At 35.2% G+C, this 18,947-nt stretch overlaps 1 protein-coding gene across 1 annotated transcript in view; it reads right to left on the bottom strand.

Moving 5' to 3' along the window:
• The window catches only part of LOC137648271 (visual pigment-like receptor peropsin), a 330,485-nt gene extending 316,808 nt beyond the window's left edge, over positions 1-13,677 (bottom strand). The window contains 1 exon segment of the mRNA XM_068381198.1: positions 13,536-13,677. The gene's annotated coding sequence lies outside the window, so the exon portion shown is untranslated.
• Between the last annotated feature and the right edge of the window lie 5,270 nt (positions 13,678-18,947).

Genomic DNA, 18,947 nt, shown 5'->3' with positions numbered 1-18,947 from the left:
AATAAAATAACAAAAGCATTAACGCTCAATAATGATGATAGCATGCATATCAGCAAACAAAAAGGGGGAGAAAAAAGATGGCGATGACAATGATAATTATGTTGGAACAAAAGTTGTTTGAATAATGATAGAACTCTGGGAAAAAAAGAAAAAAAAATCTAGTCACAGAGCAGGTGGTGTGAAGGAAATACAGGACTTCCAGACAGCAAAGATATAACATAATAAAACATGTTATCATAACATTATTGGGTATTATACCTAAGTTATTTAGTGATGAAGATTTGGCATAGCCACACTTAAAGATTAGTGAATAGAATTCATTGTATTGACGCTTCCCTATTCCAGGTTTTCCACATTTTGGATTTCATTCTCGCTGCACTTGCAAGCGCATTTTGAATGTGCTTGCAAAAAAATTACTTAAGATATAAGTAAGTAGTATACGGTCTACAATACCTTTCTAGGGGATGATTCTATTCCTGTAACATTTTTACATATTTACAACCGTGAGGTTGATCACAATACTTGGTTTACGCCACAGCCCTGTCCTAGAGACTGACCATATATACATATGATCAGCGCCCAAACACCCTCTCCATCCAAGCTAGGACCAGGGAGGGACAGGCAATGGCTGTTGATGACTCAGCTGGTAAACCTACAAGTTCTAACCAAAACCCCCATCCTTAGCTCACAAGAATGGTGAGGTTGCAAACTTGGGAGTTAATCATATGTATATATGGTCAGTCTCTAGGGCAGTGTCCCGCTAGTTACTAGAGGATTGTCACTATCCCTTCCCTCCTGCCATTCATGAGCGACCTTTAAACATCTAAATGTCAGTTCCTCTGCTGCCTTTGAACCCTTATAGTGACATGTGCCACTCAAACGAATAAAATCGGTTCATGGATACATCTGGTCCCAAATGGCTACCTAAACAAGACATTACGTGAATCCTGATATGTTGTCTAGACAGACTAAAACCAGCTTTCATGAGAGTGCATTATCTGGCAACTTCTAGCATCTATTTGCCAAACAAGACACCAGGAAATTATTAAATTGATCTATCTATCTATCTATCTATCTATCTATCTATCTATCTATCTATCTATCTATATATATATATATATATATATATACATATATATATATAATTCATGTGTTGATAAAACACCTCCAAGATATTTTTTTCACATTTCTTGTCTATCTCCTAACTCGTGCGTCTAAAAAATTAGAGATACAATGAACAACAAAGAACACAAATATATTTATTTCAATATCTTTTTCTTATCTTTATTTCAATTTTTTCTTACCTTTATTCCAATATTTTTTCAAATCTTTATTTCAATATATTTTACTTATATTTATTTAATCCTATTTCCATATCTTTTTCATATCTTTATTTCAATATCTCTTTCCTATCTATTTCAATATCTTTTTCTTATCTTTATTTCAAATTTCTATATAAAAATCTTAAATTTCTTTGAAGGGATTTCGTATTTGGTATATTTAACTACGTATCTTTATGACCGGTTTGTAATTCAACTCCATAATAACTCGCCTCGTGGGTTAGCTCGTTACCCGTTGTACTTCATAACACTAAGACCCCCCCCCCTCTCTTTCTCTCTCTCTCTCTCTCTCTCTCTCTCTCTCTCTCTCAAAACTTATACATTCTTAGTCACTACTTGCTAAACACGCTCTCTCTCTCTCATTTGTTTTGTACTGATTGATAAGAAGGACTTTTACATGCCTAAATCTCTCTCTCTCTCTCTCTCTCTCTCTCTCATTTGTTTTGTACTGATTGATAAGAAGGACTTTTACATGCCTAAATCTCTCTCTCTCTCTCTCTCTCTCTCTCTCTCTCTCTCTCTCTCAAAACTTATACATTCTTAGTCACTACTTGCTAAACACGCTCTCTCTCTCTCATTTGTTTTGTACTGATTGATAAGAAGGACTTTTACATGCCTAAATCTCTCTCTCTCTCTCTCTCTCTCTCTCTCTCTCTCAAAACTTATACATTCTTAGTCACTACTTGCTAAACACGCTCTCTCTCTCTCATTTGTTTTGTACTGATTGATAAGAAGGACTTTTACATGCCTAAATCTCTCTCTCTCTCTCTCTCTCTCTCTCTCTCTCTCTCTCTCAAAACTTATACATTCTTAGTCACTACTTGCTAAACACACTCTCTCTCTCATTTGTTTTGTACTGATTGATAAGAATGAATTTTACATGCCTAAATCTCTCTCTCTCTCTCTCTCTCTCTCTCAAAACTTATACATTCTTAGTCCCAACTTGCTAAACACGCGCTCTCTCTCTCTCTCTCTCTCTCTCTCTCTCTCATTTGTTTTCTACTGATTGATAAGAATTAATTTTACATGCCTAAATCTCTCTCTCTCTCTCTCTCTCTCTCTCTCTCTCTCATTTGTTTTCTACTGATTGATAAGAATGAATTTTACATGCCTAAATCTCTCTCTCTCTCTCTCTCTCTCTCTCTCTCCTCAAAACTTATACATTCTTAGTCACAACTTGCTAAACACGCTCTCTCTCTCTCTCTCTCATTTGTTTTGTACTGATTGATAAGAATGAATTTTACATGCCTAAATCTCTCTCTCTCTCTCTCTCTCTCTCTCTCTCTCAAAACTTATACATTCTTAGTCCCAACTTGCTAAACACGCGCTCTCTCTCTCTCTCTCTCTCTCTCTCTCTCTCTCATTTGTTTTCTACTGATTGATAAGAATTAATTTTACATGCCTAAATCTCTCTCTCTCTCTCTCTCTCTCTCTCTCTCTCTCATTTGTTTTCTACTGATTGATAAGAATGAATTTTACATGCCTAAATCTCTCTCTCTCTCTCTCTCTCTCTCTCTCTCTCTCAAAACTTATACATTCTTAGTCACAACTTGCTAAACACGCGCTCTCTCTCTCTCTCTCTCTCTCTCTCTCTCATTTGTTTTCTACTGATTGATAAGAATTAATTTTACATGCCTAAATCTCTCTCTCTCTCTCTCTCTCTCTCTCTCATTTGTTTTCTACTGATTGATAAGAATGAATTTTACATGCCTAAATCTCTCTCTCTCTCTCTCTCTCTCTCTCTCTCAAAACTTATACATTCTTAGTCACAACTTGCTAAACACGCTCTCTCTCTCTCTCTCTCTCTCTCATTTGTTTTGTACTGATTGATAAGAATGAATTTTACATGCCTAAATCTCTCTCTCTCTCTCTCCTCTCTCTCTCTCTCTCAAAACTTATACATTCTTAGTCCCAACTTGCTAAACACGCGCTCTCTCTCTCTCTCTCTCTCTCTCTCTCTCTCTCTCTCTCTCATTTGTTTTGTACTGATTGATAAGAATGAATTTTACATGCCTAAATCTCTCTCTCTCTCCTCTCTCTCTCTCTCTCTCTCTCTCTCTTTCTCTCTCTCTCTCAAACTGGAATTGAAGAGATACAACACCACTCAATGTGGCAATTTCTTTACATTCAAAATAGCAAATACATGGGACAGACTTCCAGCGGATGTAGTAGACAGTAACATGGTAAACGAGTTCAAGAATAAGTTAGACAAGATCATAAGAACTCTAAATGCTTAAACTAAATCGCTCTACCAAAGAGCAAATGGAGTCTCCTCTGATGGACTAAAATGTCTTTGAGACATCCAAAATCCTTGTAACTCCTTGTGCACACACTCTCTCTCTCTCTCTCTCTCTCTCTCTCTCTCTCTCTCTCTCTCTTAATTCCAATTATAATGACATTCCTAAAAGGGATAACATCATTTTATCACAAATCCACAAAACCTAACTTTATTACAAAACATCGAATTAGGTTTACCTTTATGTCGCCTACATAGGTGAAAAACAGACATTAGGCCAAATTTATTGTCAAGTACCTACTGTAAAAATATAATAAAAAAAAAATACTCATCAGTGAAATTCAAAGATGTGTGATTTATCTACTTCAATTCAAACATATAGATCCATTTACCCCTTTGCCATATTACAAATAGTTAACTATTAAAGGTATTGAAGGTCACTCATGAATGACAGTATCCTAGAGACTGATCATATGTACATATGATCAGTACCCAAGTCCTCTCTCCACCCAAGCTAAAACCAGGGAGGGCCAGGCAATAGTTATTGATAACTCAGCAGGTAGACCTATAGGCTCCCTCAAACGCCACCCGACCCCCTGTCTCTAGCTCAAATGGATTGTGGGGTTGCAGACATTACAAGAAACTATCGAGCTTGAGCGGGACTCGAACCCTTGGAGTCTAACGGATTCCCACTAGGGGCATTATAAACCGTGTATTATTATTATTATTATTATTACTAGCTAGGCTACAACCCTAGTTGGAAAAACAAGATGCTATAAGCCCAAGGGCTCCAACAGGGAAAAATAGCCCAGTGAGGAAAGGAAATCAGGAAATAAATAAATGATGAGAATAAATTAACAATATATCATTCTAAAAACAGTAACAACGTCAAAACAGATATGTCCATATAAACTATTAACAACGTCAAAAATAGAAGTCATATATAAACAATAAAAAAGACTCATGTCAGCATGGTCAACATGAAACCATTTGCACTTTTAGGGTGAAAGTAGGAATATTTGGAGGTGGGATTAGGTTGGAATAGTGGAAAATTCTGAGGGGTTTGTGGTGAACTCAGAGGAAAAATAGATTGTGAAAGCGTGGAGAGGCTGCGTTAGACTAGAGCCAAAACAGCTTTTGGGAGCAACTGCAATTTTGGAGCGTTGTTGCATTTGCTGAGTGGCACGAGGAGGTTCTTCTACTTATTCGGAAGTGTAGAAGGAAATAGAGAAAGAAGAGGAGAGAATGGAGGATGGGGAAGAAGACTAAAAGAGAGAGAGAATAACCAGCATGTAACGCGGGCCTCCATAAAGGCACGTGGTCTCTGGAGCATATTAAGTTTCGCCAAACCGGTTTCTCGACATCATACGTAAGTCATAAGTTATCGTATATCAAACGAGTGAATCGAGCGGCAGTCAGTAAACAAAAATACGAAAAGTGTTCACAACAAATCTAAATGCTGTAGTTTGGCTTATGTAATAGGAGGTACCTCATAACTTTGAGTCACGTACAGGTGTAAGTAAAAATTAAAATAATAAATATTCATTGTTTTTTAACTTTTGATTTATTTCTTAGCCCCATGAGAGAGAGAGAGAGAGAGAGAGAGAGAGAGAATGCTACAATTTTACAAGCCAGAAGCAGATGGATAATAACTTTATACACGAGCAATTCTGTGTGGGGAAATTTTTTTTTAATGCCAGTAGTTTCAAAGAGGAGAGAGAGAGAGAGAGAGAGAGAGAGAGAGAGAGAATTCATTAGTCTCTAGGCCTACTTCTAAAGTACCTACGCTTCATGAAAATAACACTATGGCATTCTTGTAAAACGACACACCATGAAGTACTTTCCCTAATACGCACCCGTCCCGTACTTCATAAAAATATCTTCGGAAAAACAGCCTTTCACTTGATTACTTTATTCGGCCACACAAGCAAGCGTTTGAGCTGTGCGCATAGCACCCCGCAGTAATGTTATCATAGACCAACAGTTGTATTGAGAGAGCGACTTGTATATATAGCACACCATTACACAATCTAACCGCTTCAGTGTGGCCTAAAATGATTTGATTGATTGATTTTGAGTTTTCTGACAACCAGATCCTTGATCCTGGAACCTAGATATAAGTCTACTGTAGGCTCTAGAACAGAGGTTCTCAATGGGGGTGAAATTCACCCCCAGGGGTGAATTTTGGGCTTTCAGGGGGTGAATTGTGACCGAAGTAAGTTTATGGGTGAGGAGAGCAATTATAGGCTTTGGCGTAACTGGCGTGTCACGTGGGCTTGCATTATATCATGTGCTGGCCCAGGAAAAATGGATTAGACAGTAATATACAAGTGACCACCCAAGTTAATCCTAGGATTGTAAAAGTTACTGAGGAAGAGACAGATGGCTAGGGAATTAAGCAGGTCCCAAGAAAATTACTTGGCAATTCCAAGGTTGGGAACTCCTGGACTATAAATAACTGAGAAGCTAATATCAAGGATCAAGGTGTGCAGGAGTTAAAGTCTTCAGCATTTAGCTTATTTTCAATTCAACTTGATGAATCAACCTATGTGGCATCATGTTCCCAGTTGATGGTGTTTGCAAGGTATGTTCACTCAGGTTCATTTAAAGAGGAATTTTCTTTTGTTCTCCTCAGAAACTAACTACCGAGGCCTCTGATATTTTGGAGAAGGTTTCACCTTTTTTTTGAATCAGAAAATCTTTCGTGGGATAATATCAGTGGATGTTGTACAGATGGAGCACCGGCTATGTTAGGGACAAAATCAGAATTCCAAGTATGTGTGAAAAAGCGAGCTCCAAAAGTGAAAAGCATTCATTGTATGAGACATCGTCAGACACTAGCCCCAAAAACACTTCCTGCTCCGCTAGAGAAGGTTTTGGATCAAGCAATTAAAATTGTAAATTTCGTCAAAGGAGGGGCTCTCAACTCACGACTTTTCAAGCAGTTATGTACTGATATGGATGCAGCCCATCATTCGCTTCTTTTTCACACAAATGTTCGTTGCCGTTCAAGAGGAAATGTAACTGAGCGAGTATTTGAGCTTAGAGATGAGCTCAAATTGTTTTTTTAAGTGCAATGTAAGACAGAATTTCCTGCCTGGTTGAGTGATGAGGAATGGATCATGCGTCTTGCCTATTTTGTTGATATAACTGAGCAACTGAATAAACTGAATCTTCAGATGCAAGGAAGGAATACAGAAATTATAGAATTCGTAGATGTTTTGGAAGCTTCCATGAGCAAGCCTGAAAATTAGAAGAAAAGGGTAAATGCAGAAAATGTAGAAATGTTTGAGAAACTGTCATCCCTTCTTGATGTTTGTGGTGAAGACAAGGTACTTCCACAATTTGCAAAAAATGAAATTTTGTAGCATTTGACAGCACTGGAAAATGAATTCAGACGATATTTTCACGAACTTACTGATGATGAGTTGGATTTAGTCAGAAATCCATTCTAACTGTCGATTGAAAAAGTTCCTGATGATTGTCAAGATGAGTTTTAGGAGTTAAAAAGTGATTCGGGTGTAAGAGATGTGTTCGATGAGAAATCAATAACAGAATTTTGGCTTCTGATGAGCGATTCCTACCCAAAATGGGCAGAAATGGCTATCCGGGTATTGCTTCCGTTTGTATCGACATCTTTGTGAGTCAGGCTTTTCAACTCTGTTACAAATTAAAATGAAGCAGCGCAGTAGACTAGAGGTAGAAAATGACCTGCGTTGTGCCCTTTCAAGCACTCATCCGTGTATCCCAGAATTGGCTAAGAAAAAACAATCACAGGTTTCGTCAATTGATGAAATGTAATATTCTGAATAAAAATGATTACAGATTTATAATATCTTATTATCCTATCGAACTTTTTGTTTGTTGCATCAGCTTCAGTCTGGCCTGTTAAATAGTTCTTATGAATTTAAAAAAAACTATTTTACTTTCATTCAAGTTTTATATATCCATCGATATTTTCAATTAGCATATAATTTGTAATATTCCATTATAAAAATAATCCATGTAAAGCTTTAAATGTATAATACCGTTTGAAAAATAGAAAATAAAAGGATTTTTAGTAATATTTGCATATTATATACAGTGCACTTTTTGAGACAGACAGATTCGGAAAAGACGGGAAGCGGGGGGGGGGGGGGGAATGACATCATTGCAAATGGTGAAAGGGGTGCATGGGCCAAAAAGGTTGAGAACCCCTGCTCTAGAACCTTTAAATATGCGGCCCAGAGACTATACAATAAGCTCCCACTATACATTCGAAAGACTGATGATATTAAAGCTTTCAAGAGGAAACTGAAGACTTTTTTGTTCTTTAAGTACACCAAGTGTGGATTTTACAATAAACGAGCAATATGCGGTTTGAAATGTTGAATGCTTTCGAACGAACATAATAAAATGACCGTGGAGGTCCTGTAGAGCGTGGGGTTCCCCTGCTGAATAAGACCAGAAAATGAAACTCCCCGAACTACCTCTGTCCTCTTAAATTTGTTGCGTGAAAATTATAATACCTATATCCTCTGATTGCATTGTTCAGACTATTCTTTCTTGTTTATTTCTCGTGAACCACAAGTCCAACACCTTTATTTTTTGGGAATGCAAGTCCATCTTCAATGCTACAACCCATAATTCTTCAATATACGTCATTTTTCTGATAGATATAGGGGCTAGATATAGATATTTTGTCACCTGTTTCAATACATTCAACTATGACGACCATCTAAGGTGACAATATGCGGTTTATGCTGCTACCTGACCTGGTCATATTCATGCCAATACGTATCCTACCATCATTGTACTCACACCGTTTGTTCATGGGACACCTTCACCGTCCAGTCACAATATTACATTGCATGTTATGTTAGTGTTAAAGACTATGGGCATAGGCAGGACATATATATCTAATAAGAATGGCAGGTAATATATGGACATTAAGAATAACAGAATGGGTCCCTAAATACTAATAAAGAAATAGGGAAGGAAACGAAGACGACAGATTAATGAAGTAAAAAAAGTTTGCGGGTATAAACTGTTTTAGAAAGACCATAAACAGACGAGAGTTGAAGGGAGTGTCTGAGGCCAAAGTTTATCCTGCAGTGGACTAGTTACGGCTGATGATGATGATGATAAAACTGCGCACTCACTTTAACTTCATTTCATTTAACTTAACACAGTTCCCATTAACTCATAATCTACATTCGCCAAAGAGCTCTTCAACATCATCATCTCCTCCTACGCCTATTGACGCAAAAGGCCTATAGAACTCTTAACCACTTAGAATTTACTTACAAGTAATTGCTCCTTCCCATTTTCCCTCAACGCTATTTCTGTCCTAGTAAACTACTAGGCCTAAACCTACTCAAATTCTCAAAACAAACCTAAGGATAAAGGTTTTGTTTACACCAACTATCAACAATACTTGAAATGAGACTGTTTCTGCAACTTTACCATCACACTTCAAGAACTATACAACAACAACAACACGTCAACGACAACAAATGCAGCCGTTTCTAGTCCACTGTAGGACATAGGCCTCAGGCATGTCCTTGATTCATGTGTGGGGTTTGTCCAGTTTTCATCACTAACTGAGGATTGGTGATGATAGGAGACTGGTCTGATCGCTCACAGCAAACCAGATGGCCATTATTATTATTATTATTAGTAGTAGTAGTAGTAGTAGTAGTAGTAGTAGTAGTAGTATTTGCTAAGTTACCTACATAATGGGAAAAGCAAGATGCTATAAGTCTAGGGGCTCCAACATGGAAAATAGCCCAGTGAGGAAAGGAAACAATGAAAAATAAAATATTCTAAAAACAGTAACAGCATTAAAATGAATATTTCCAGTGTAAACTATAAAAACTTTACCAAAACAAGAGGAAGAGAAATAAGGTAGAGCAGTGTGCCCGATTGCACACTCAAGCAAGAGAACTCCAACTATCGTGGCAATACACAAACCCTCTCACCACCCAGAGTTACCAACTGCATACGTATGCAAACACTCAATAAGACATGAATTTTGAATTTTTGCTTCAAACCTTTAGCCACCTGATACCTTCTCAAGCTAAAGTCAGAAGACCTGTTATCATCTGTTTGCATTTCTTACCCTGTAATTTAATATTAACACTTGATCCTTTACGGGTCTAACTGCTTAAGTCACTTGCAACCTGTGCCTACAGGAATTGACTTCCTTTAGGCTATTCCTTCACTAAGACAGTAATTATAAAAGTGATTAGAGCGAAGCCCTTTCAACGCTTGTAACAGGAAATTTATTCTATGTTAATAACCTACTCCTAAGAAAAATGTCGCAGTACATAACAACGGCTAGACCTATTTTTTCTGTAGGTCTTGAAACAAAGGTAATTCAGATTAAAATTCAAAAGACTGACAACAATTATTTTTAATAATAATAATAATGTTCGATATTAGCATTCAATATCATTAACTTTAATGAGGATGAATTCAGATTATACAAAACACCCCTAGAGCTAACATTTGAATACCAACACACAAAAAATGTCCGTCTATTCTTTTTTAGATTCCATAGGCTGTAGAAGATTAAACAACAATAACAAGGAAAAGAGACCATCATTATATGAAAGCCATTGAAAAAAAAAATTAATAATAATAAATTGACTACGTATCATGCGCTAAAACATCAACGACTGATATTCAAAATTCATGCCTTGATGAAGGCAAGCTGTCGCCATTGAAATTGCCATGCAAATTAACATAAATCATTCAATTATTAACCGAATCTTCTACGTTCGCATTATTATGGAATAAGTTAATTTCGTTTTTGCCATCAATTCGGAGCTCAAAACTCAAAAACAAACGTATTTTTGTTTATCATATAATTTCCTGAAAACAGTTTTAACGAGTAGCGTATTCTCTATACATACGGTGATGAATATTGATCGAGTGGTTAATCCGTGGATCAAACTATAGTTCCTAAAACTAATTCTATAGACCTACTTTGATGCGCCTATTTGGATACCGGTAATTGGCGACTAGTGTTTTCACTATGTGAATGTTTCCATCCCAAAATTTCAAATATGGTTTCTACTGTTTTTGTTAAATAAAACAGTATTAATTATAATGTGGGGGGGGGGAATAATTCGTAGACCTACGTAAGAGGGATATATTTTGAATTATCCTGTCTGAATAATTTGTAAAGAAACTTGTGACTGACTGTGTTATTGTCAGAATTAACTACATACTTACAATACATAAGCAGATGAGCATGACTGTATAAGAGATGTCACACACTGAGAAAGGATTACTAAATAGAATTGGAGATTATGTGCAATAAGTCTTCTATTTATAAAAAAAAAAAAAAAAAAAAAAAAACCGGACGTCCAAAATATGTAAAAGAATTACTACACATCGTGCAACCAACGAAACGTGTAGACACGAGAATAGTTACAGATATTTTCAAATCATATACGATGTATGTATAACTGTTGGTTATAAATATGCGGCCATAAACTTATACAACAAGCTCCCACTATTATTATTATTATTATTATTATTATTATTATTAGCCAAGCTACAACCCTAGTTGGAAAAGCAAGATGCTATAAGCCCAAGGGCTCCAATGGGGAAAAATAGCCCAGTGAGGAAAGGAAATAAGGAAATAAATAAATGAGACATCCAAAAGACTGAAGATACTAAGACTTTCAAGTAGGCTAACTAAAGACTTTCTTTTTTTCTAACCGCTTCGATAATGCAGATTTGACAATTAGTACGAAATAACCCGTGTAATACTTTACAAATTGCTAAGAATGTATGCACAGACCTTGTAGGTCCTGTAATGCGTAGGATTCCACTGCGTGATAAGTTAGGAAAACAGCCCTTGAAGTAATATAAGTAGTCTCCTTGCCTTACCACCTTTCTCAATATCAACTATGAATAACGTACGGTTAAATACTGCGCATACTACACATTGATATATTTCTCATCTGACGATAAAAATTGGACGTTAAAAATCTATTATTAATTTATATTTCTTTACCAGCTAAAAAAAAATTCCAAAATTTCAGTTCCAATAAAATAAAATGTAAAACAAAAACGCTCCATTAATACTGCCTCGATCACTCACACACACACACACACACACATATATATATATATATATATATATATATATATATATATATATATATATATATATATATATATATATATATATATATATAAATTATATATATTAATCAAATGCAGTCATTTATAGTTCACCGGAGGACAAAGGCCTCAGACGTGTCAATTCCTGCCTGGGGTTTGGTCAGTTTTCATCACCACGGTGGCCAACTGCAGACTGGTGATGTTGGGAGACTTTTGACTGTCTAATCACTCCCAGCAAACCAATCTAGTATGGGTGGACCTGACTAGAACAACTTTGTTGATCATGGCATTACGCAAACCCTTTCACCACGTTAAGGTATGTTACACCCTTCTAGTGTATAATAATAACAATAATAATAATAATAACAATAATAATAATAATAATTGTTTATACTAAAATCAAATCTACTAATGTAAAATGCATAAAGCCTGCATTTTGGCGTAGGCCTACCCAAGATCTTGGCCTTACCCTGATGTATTCTGAACAAAATAGTCTCGCTGGATCTAACTTCTATTATTATTATTATTATTATTATTATTATTATTATCATTATTATTATTATTACTTGCTAGGCTACAACCCATATTTGGAAAAGCAGGATGCTTTAAGCCAAGGGGCTCCAACAAGGAAAATAGCCCAGTGAGGAAAGGAAACTTTGGGCCGCTTAAGGAAAAATAAAATATTTCAAGAAGAGTAACATTAAATTAAATATATCCTATATAAACTATAAAAACTTTAACAAAACAAGAGGAAGAGAAATAAGATAGAACAGTGCCCAAGTGTACCCTCAAGCAAGAAAACTTTAACCCAAGACAGTGGAAGACCATGGTACAGAGACTATGGCACTACCCAAGACTAGAGAACAATGGTTTGATTTGGGAACTTTCTGTAGAAGCCAATGTTGACGTCTAAAGCTGTGATACAACATAATTCTTTTCGACATTTGTTCTCGTGATAATAATGTTATATTTAGTACATTTAATATCGTTTATATAACATTTATCGAGGCAGTATGTTTAACTAATGCTGGTATTAGTAAACTGTATAATAGCTGATTAGAACGAATTATGCCTATACAAATTTTGGTAACCATACAAGTGATCAGGCTTAGGCTAGGCCTATGCTAAAGCCTTTTACTGCATAACCAGTCAAAGGTTAAGTGTCAGTTGTGTTCAGAGCATTACGTTTTAATAAATAAAACTTATTTTCGAAATAGATAACATCTATACATTAATTCGTTAAATACAAAGTTGTTAAGGCCTTATATGAAAATGCCAAGCATTGGGACGTATAAACCAACAAGAAAATTTCCTAAGATTAGTTGAATAGTTCAATAGACAGTTTTATAACATCATCCATTACAAAACCGCATCAAGAATACTTTGCTTTTCATCTTGATAACGTTTAAATTTTGGTTTAATGACAGTAAGTGGAGGTAACATGAACATAGGCATAGGCTACTCCAAAATTGATATTTTCATCAAAATAATCGTAAAATTGGTTGAATAGACAGTTTTAAAACATCTTCCATTAAAATGGCATCAAGAATACTTAGCTTTTCGTTTGGCTAAAATTTGCACATTGGTTTAATGACAGTAAGTAGTGGATGCATCAAAAGAACATAGGCTTAGACAATTCCAAAATTGATATTTTCATCAAAATCTCTTATCTGTCTCGGCTAATAAGAGACACCATTAACAAATTACATATTTCCTCAAAACAGTTAGTTATAACTAGTGCTTAATAACCCTTAACTTGAAACTACCAATGCCTGCTTTGTCTATCCAAGCTAACTATCTCCGCATAGGCCTAATTGAACTTTACAAAATTATTTTCTCACCTTGTCGTAACCGCCGGACAGGTCCTCCGGATTTCACGATTCAATCACAGATTAATAAATCACTAAAAAAATCAGGTGAAATCGGGTGAAATTAACAATTAACAACAGACAGCGAAATTGACGTGTGGTCAGTTCACAGCGCACCTGATTTATAGCATACCAAGCGGAGGGAACCGCCTGGGTAGTTGCCAGTTAGCCACTTTTCTTATTAATGTCGGCTTATATATTCTTTTTTTCCTTTATATCGATTATCTTTTTATATTTTTTTCGTTGCAACCTTTTTTAAATAGCATGTACTTTATATGGTAGTGGAGAAGCCTTGTCGATGCATAATGGGTTTTTCGATAAGAAGGATTTAATAAAACCTAGCTAACAACTATCGTTTCTGTTTCACTAGTTTAAAGTATAACAAGCGAATAGTGAGTTATTATTATTATTATTATTATTATTATTATTGCTGTTGATGTTATTATTATTATTTTATTATAATTATTTTTATTATTTTCTAAGCGTCAACCCTAGTGGGAAAACCAGGATGCCATAATACATAAGTCCCAGTGCTCCAAGAGGGAAAATAGTCCAGTGAGGAAAGAAAATAAGGAATTAAATATCTGAGAAGTAATGAATAACGAATATAAAATAACTTAAGATGAATAACAACGTCAAAAATAGATCTGTCACGCAAAGAATGAAGAGAAAATTAAAATGTCAGCCCGTTCAAAATGGAAACATTAGCTGCAAGTTTAAACTCCTGTAGTTCCACCAATTCAAGCTTCTTTGTAAGCTTATCAAGCTTTCAAGACCAGCCTTACACTTCAGCAAATAAAGATAAATCAGCATAGATTAGAAGCCTTAAGACGGACTCTATGATAAGGGAAGACATATACAGTTTGCGCTTATCTAAGAAGCCCCGCAGATTCATAATTTCTGGCAGTTGGTGATGTTATTATTCAGTCCCCACCGATATGTGTGCGATGGATATTTCTTTGTGCTTGTCTGTATGTTTGTTTCTTTGTAATCAACTTTATGGAAAAACTACTTGACCGATTTACTTGAGATTTTCAGAAAATGTGCTCTATAACACGCAATAAAAGCCATTAAAATTTTGACCTCTTAGGCTCATGATCAAGGTCACAGTAACCCAACAGGTCAAAATCTATGTTTTTACCATAACTCCATCAAATATTATCCGATTTGCTTGAAACCAAGATAAAAATCTTAATTTTTCGGTACGGGAAATATAATTCTGTGTCAAAGTAGTGAAAATACAGTTTTGAAGATTGGTAGGTTCAAATTTCAAGGGGGTTCGAATATTTTAGATCGAATTTCAAATGGCCAAACTTTAAATTTTCAGAGATACACACTTTGTTAATATTATTGTTAGATAAAAAATAACACATGACCTTTGACCTTACGTAAACTTGAAAGATCAAATTCAGCATCATCTAATTTCAGCAAGTATAGACTCACTCGTTTCTTTTTATCGAAGAATATTGCAATTCAACAAAAACGTAGATTATTATTATTATTATTATTATTATTATTATTATTATTATTATTAGATAAGCTACAACCCTAGTTGGAAAATCAAAATGCTATAAGCCAATGGGCTCCAATAGGGAAAAATAGCCCGGTGAGGAAAGGAAATAAGGAAATAGATAAACGATATGAGAAAAAAAATTAACATTTTAAAAACAGTAACATCAAAACAGATATGTCATATATAAACTATAAAGATAGACTTATGTCAGCCTATTCAACATAAAAAAATGGCTGCAACTTTAAACTATGGTAGTGTTTTCATAAAGATCCGCATAAAGGAATTTACACACAATTTAGATCTTCATTTTCAGACTAATAGATTTTGCATTGTGGCCGGGACGGTTGTAAATGGGTCTAAGAAATATGAGATTCCTAACGAGATTGTGTGGGCGCAAGTTGAGGATTGATGATGAAGAGAGAGTGAGGAGGGCTTGGGAAGTCTCTGTAAGATCAAGAGTGGGGTAGAAAACTAGATGAGATAATGTGAAGGATGATATGGAGAGAAAAGGTTTGGTGGAAGAGGATGTCTTTGATAGAAGGCATTAAAGAAAGTGCATCAGGCAACTGACCCCTTAATGTACACTGTGATGGATTTCATAGCCTGGTTTTGGCTACTTTTCGCGATTAGTTATGAAGATAGTTTTCGAAATATTGGACTGAATTCGTATTTTTATGTGTTAAATTGTGTATTTATGTAGGTATAATGGTAGATGGATAGTTTATGCATGTTTTTTTAGGATAAATGATGTTGAAAAGAGCTTTTATTTCCGATTTATGAAACGTTAGATGAGAGATGGTTTATAGCTGGTAGCCATAACGGGAAAGGAGAGGCGATATTGGGATGGTCTATAGATATTATTTTACCGGAAAAACTTCATCCTAATAGTTAAAAGTTGATTTGAGTTCTAATCAATATAGAGTACTGGTATAACGTACAAAGGTTAAAGTATGACGGGATATATTCAAAACACGTTATGGTATCAGAGCACAAGGTGAGATAGGCCTAGGTGAGCTTTGTATCTCTCTTATCATGTAGTTACCCTCACATAAGTGGATATGTGTAAAGGTCAAAATGTCAAACCTTAATCTACTATATAAAAAAAACTGTTTTTTAGTAACTTGAAGAAAATTATATTACATTAACATCAATTTTATATGAAACTGGAAACTATGAAGCCTTTAAGATTAATGCCTTCCTTATATTTTGCTCATTCTGCATATCTTGTTTCATATGGGAGTTATTTTAGCATTTACATCTCGTACTTTTTTATATATTGTAGGTTTAAGCTCTTACGAAATAAATGTTCACGAAGGACAACATTAAATCAAAGTAGATTAATTTTCTTCTTCCCTTTTTTTCCATCAGATATTTGATATCCTGTGGAATTCATGTTTCCCTTTAGAGTTTATAAGATATTAATGCCTACTTTTTGCCCTTACCTTACTTGTTTTGGGTTTAAATCCAACCCTCCACTGAAGTCGAGTGAACTACTTCTCGGGCGGGTCTATATCAACCATCTAACGAAATATTTTCATTATAACTTATACAATTCCTTGATTGTAGCACCTTCCAAATCATATGATCTTGTGAAAAGTAATGTCTTTAGTTTCTTTTTAAATTCAATTGCTCCCTTTAGGTCCTTCATTTCAGTTGGCAGTTTATTATAATGTCTAGGCGCACAGTAGCTAAAAGCCCTTTCACCAAATTTACCATTTGTTCTTGGTTCAGATAGTCTATGTTTGTCACTCATGTGTCTTATGGTAACATTAGTTTCTAGTTCTAGTTTGTTCAGTCATTCTTTTAGATATTTTGGTTCATTCTGGTACAGTATCTTAAACGTTAGTAAGAGTAGCTTGTAATCAAAGATTTCGCTAAGGGTATGTAATCACCCTTGTCGTCAGTTTCTTAGTGTATTTATTTGTTTGTGGGCAACTTTATACAAAAACTACTGTACTCAGTTTTACGAAACTTTGTAGTCAAAGTAGTCATGTTGAGCATGACCCAAGGATGACTGTAACATAATGGGTAAAATACATTAAAGTACCAGTACACAGCAGTACTTTGAAAATAATCGTAATGTTAAATAAATAGCAAATATTTTGTTCTATTTTTTGTGAACATTACGCAAAAACCACAGAACCAATTTTAATGAAACTTGATGGACAGGTGTGGTATGACCCAAGGACAAATCCATTAGATTTTTAAGAAAACACATCGAAGTACAAGTAGGCAGTGGAGTTGAGAGCGAAATAAGATTGCTTGGAGCGTGGCGAAGGCATGCTCTCTACTGAGTCAGTGACCCTCTATAGTCCATTTCTTTTAACGAGTCATATTTACACCGACTCGCAGCGGTGCCCTTTTAGCTCGGAAAAGTTTCCTTATCGCTGATTGGTTGGACAAGATAATTCTAACCAATCAGCGACCAGGAAGCTTTTCCGAGCTAAAAGAGCACCGTTGCGAGTCGGTGCAAATATGCATCGCTAAAAGAAATGGACTATAGTTTAAAATTTATCCGCACAAGGCAAAGTGAGAGATTTATACCTCTTTGATATTACCTAAAGCGGGATTTACACGGTCTAACGGTTCGTCGAACCCGGTTGTCGAACCTGCTTATCAAACTGCTCGAAGATGTGGAGGAAGCCACAAATACATAAGGTTTGTGGACAATGACGCCCCGCCCACAAAAGTCAGGCGAGAACAGACTTCCCTCGAACAGTTCGACGAGCGTGTTCGACAACCGAATACCAGTTCGCACGTTCGAACATCACTTCAAACACTTGTCTGTCGAACTGTGTTTGACGAACCGTTCGACTGTGTAAACCCCGCTTAACGGAATCATTTATGTAGCTTAAACGGGAAGATGATTTCGATTTTTAGTGCAAAGTAATCATAAACTAAAATTTATTATAGTTATTATAAATCAAAATTTATTATAGTTAAAGGTATCCCTATATATATAATCTCCCAAATCCCATTGATATGTCACAAAAAAGCTATCGTTCAGCAAGGAGTTATAAACTGTATTGCTTGCTATGTTATTGTGCAGTAACAATACTTTTCTAGAATAGGCCTAAGTATCTTGGACAACAATTGAGTATATTCGCGCACATGTGTGTATCTTAAACGGGAAGATGATTTCGATTTTTAGTGCAAAATAATCATAAATAAAAATTTATTATAGTTATTATAAATCAAGATTTAATTATAGTTGAAGGTCTCCCTATATATATAATCTCTGAAATCCCATTAATAAAGTCACAAAAAAAACTAATTAACTTTATCATTTCTTTTGCATGTTGATATATTTCTAGATCATTCTCAACCCAATATATCGTTTGAAGGTCACTCATGAAGGGCTGAGGTAACAGACAGTGACAATACCCTAAACTATATATATATGCATATGATCAGCGTCTAAGCCCCCTCTCCACTCAAGCTAGACATAGGGAGGGCCAGACAACTCCTGCTGGTGACTCAGCAGGTAGACCTATAGGTTCCCACAAACGCCTCATTCTTAGCTAACAAGGATGGTAAGGTTCCAGACACTACAAGAAACTATCGACCTTGAGCGGATCTCGAATGATAGTAATAATAATAATGATAATAATAATAATATTATTATTTATTATTATTATCCTTATTAATATTTATTTTTATTGTAATTATTATTATTATTGTTATTATTATTATTTGATATTATTTTTATTATCATTATAAATATTATCATCATTATTATCATTATTAACCATTATTATTATTATTATTATTATTATTATTATTATTATTATTATTATTATTATTATTATTATTATCTTCATTGTCAATGTCATTATCATTGTTATTGTTAAGCCACAACCCTAATTGGAATA

Source organism: Palaemon carinicauda, chromosome 10 (genome assembly GCF_036898095.1).
Source record: "Palaemon carinicauda isolate YSFRI2023 chromosome 10, ASM3689809v2, whole genome shotgun sequence".
NCBI lineage: Eukaryota > Metazoa > Arthropoda > Malacostraca > Decapoda > Palaemonidae > Palaemon > Palaemon carinicauda.
The sequence above is the reverse complement of the archived record's forward strand: the minus strand, read 5'-3'. Positions and strand labels throughout refer to the sequence as shown.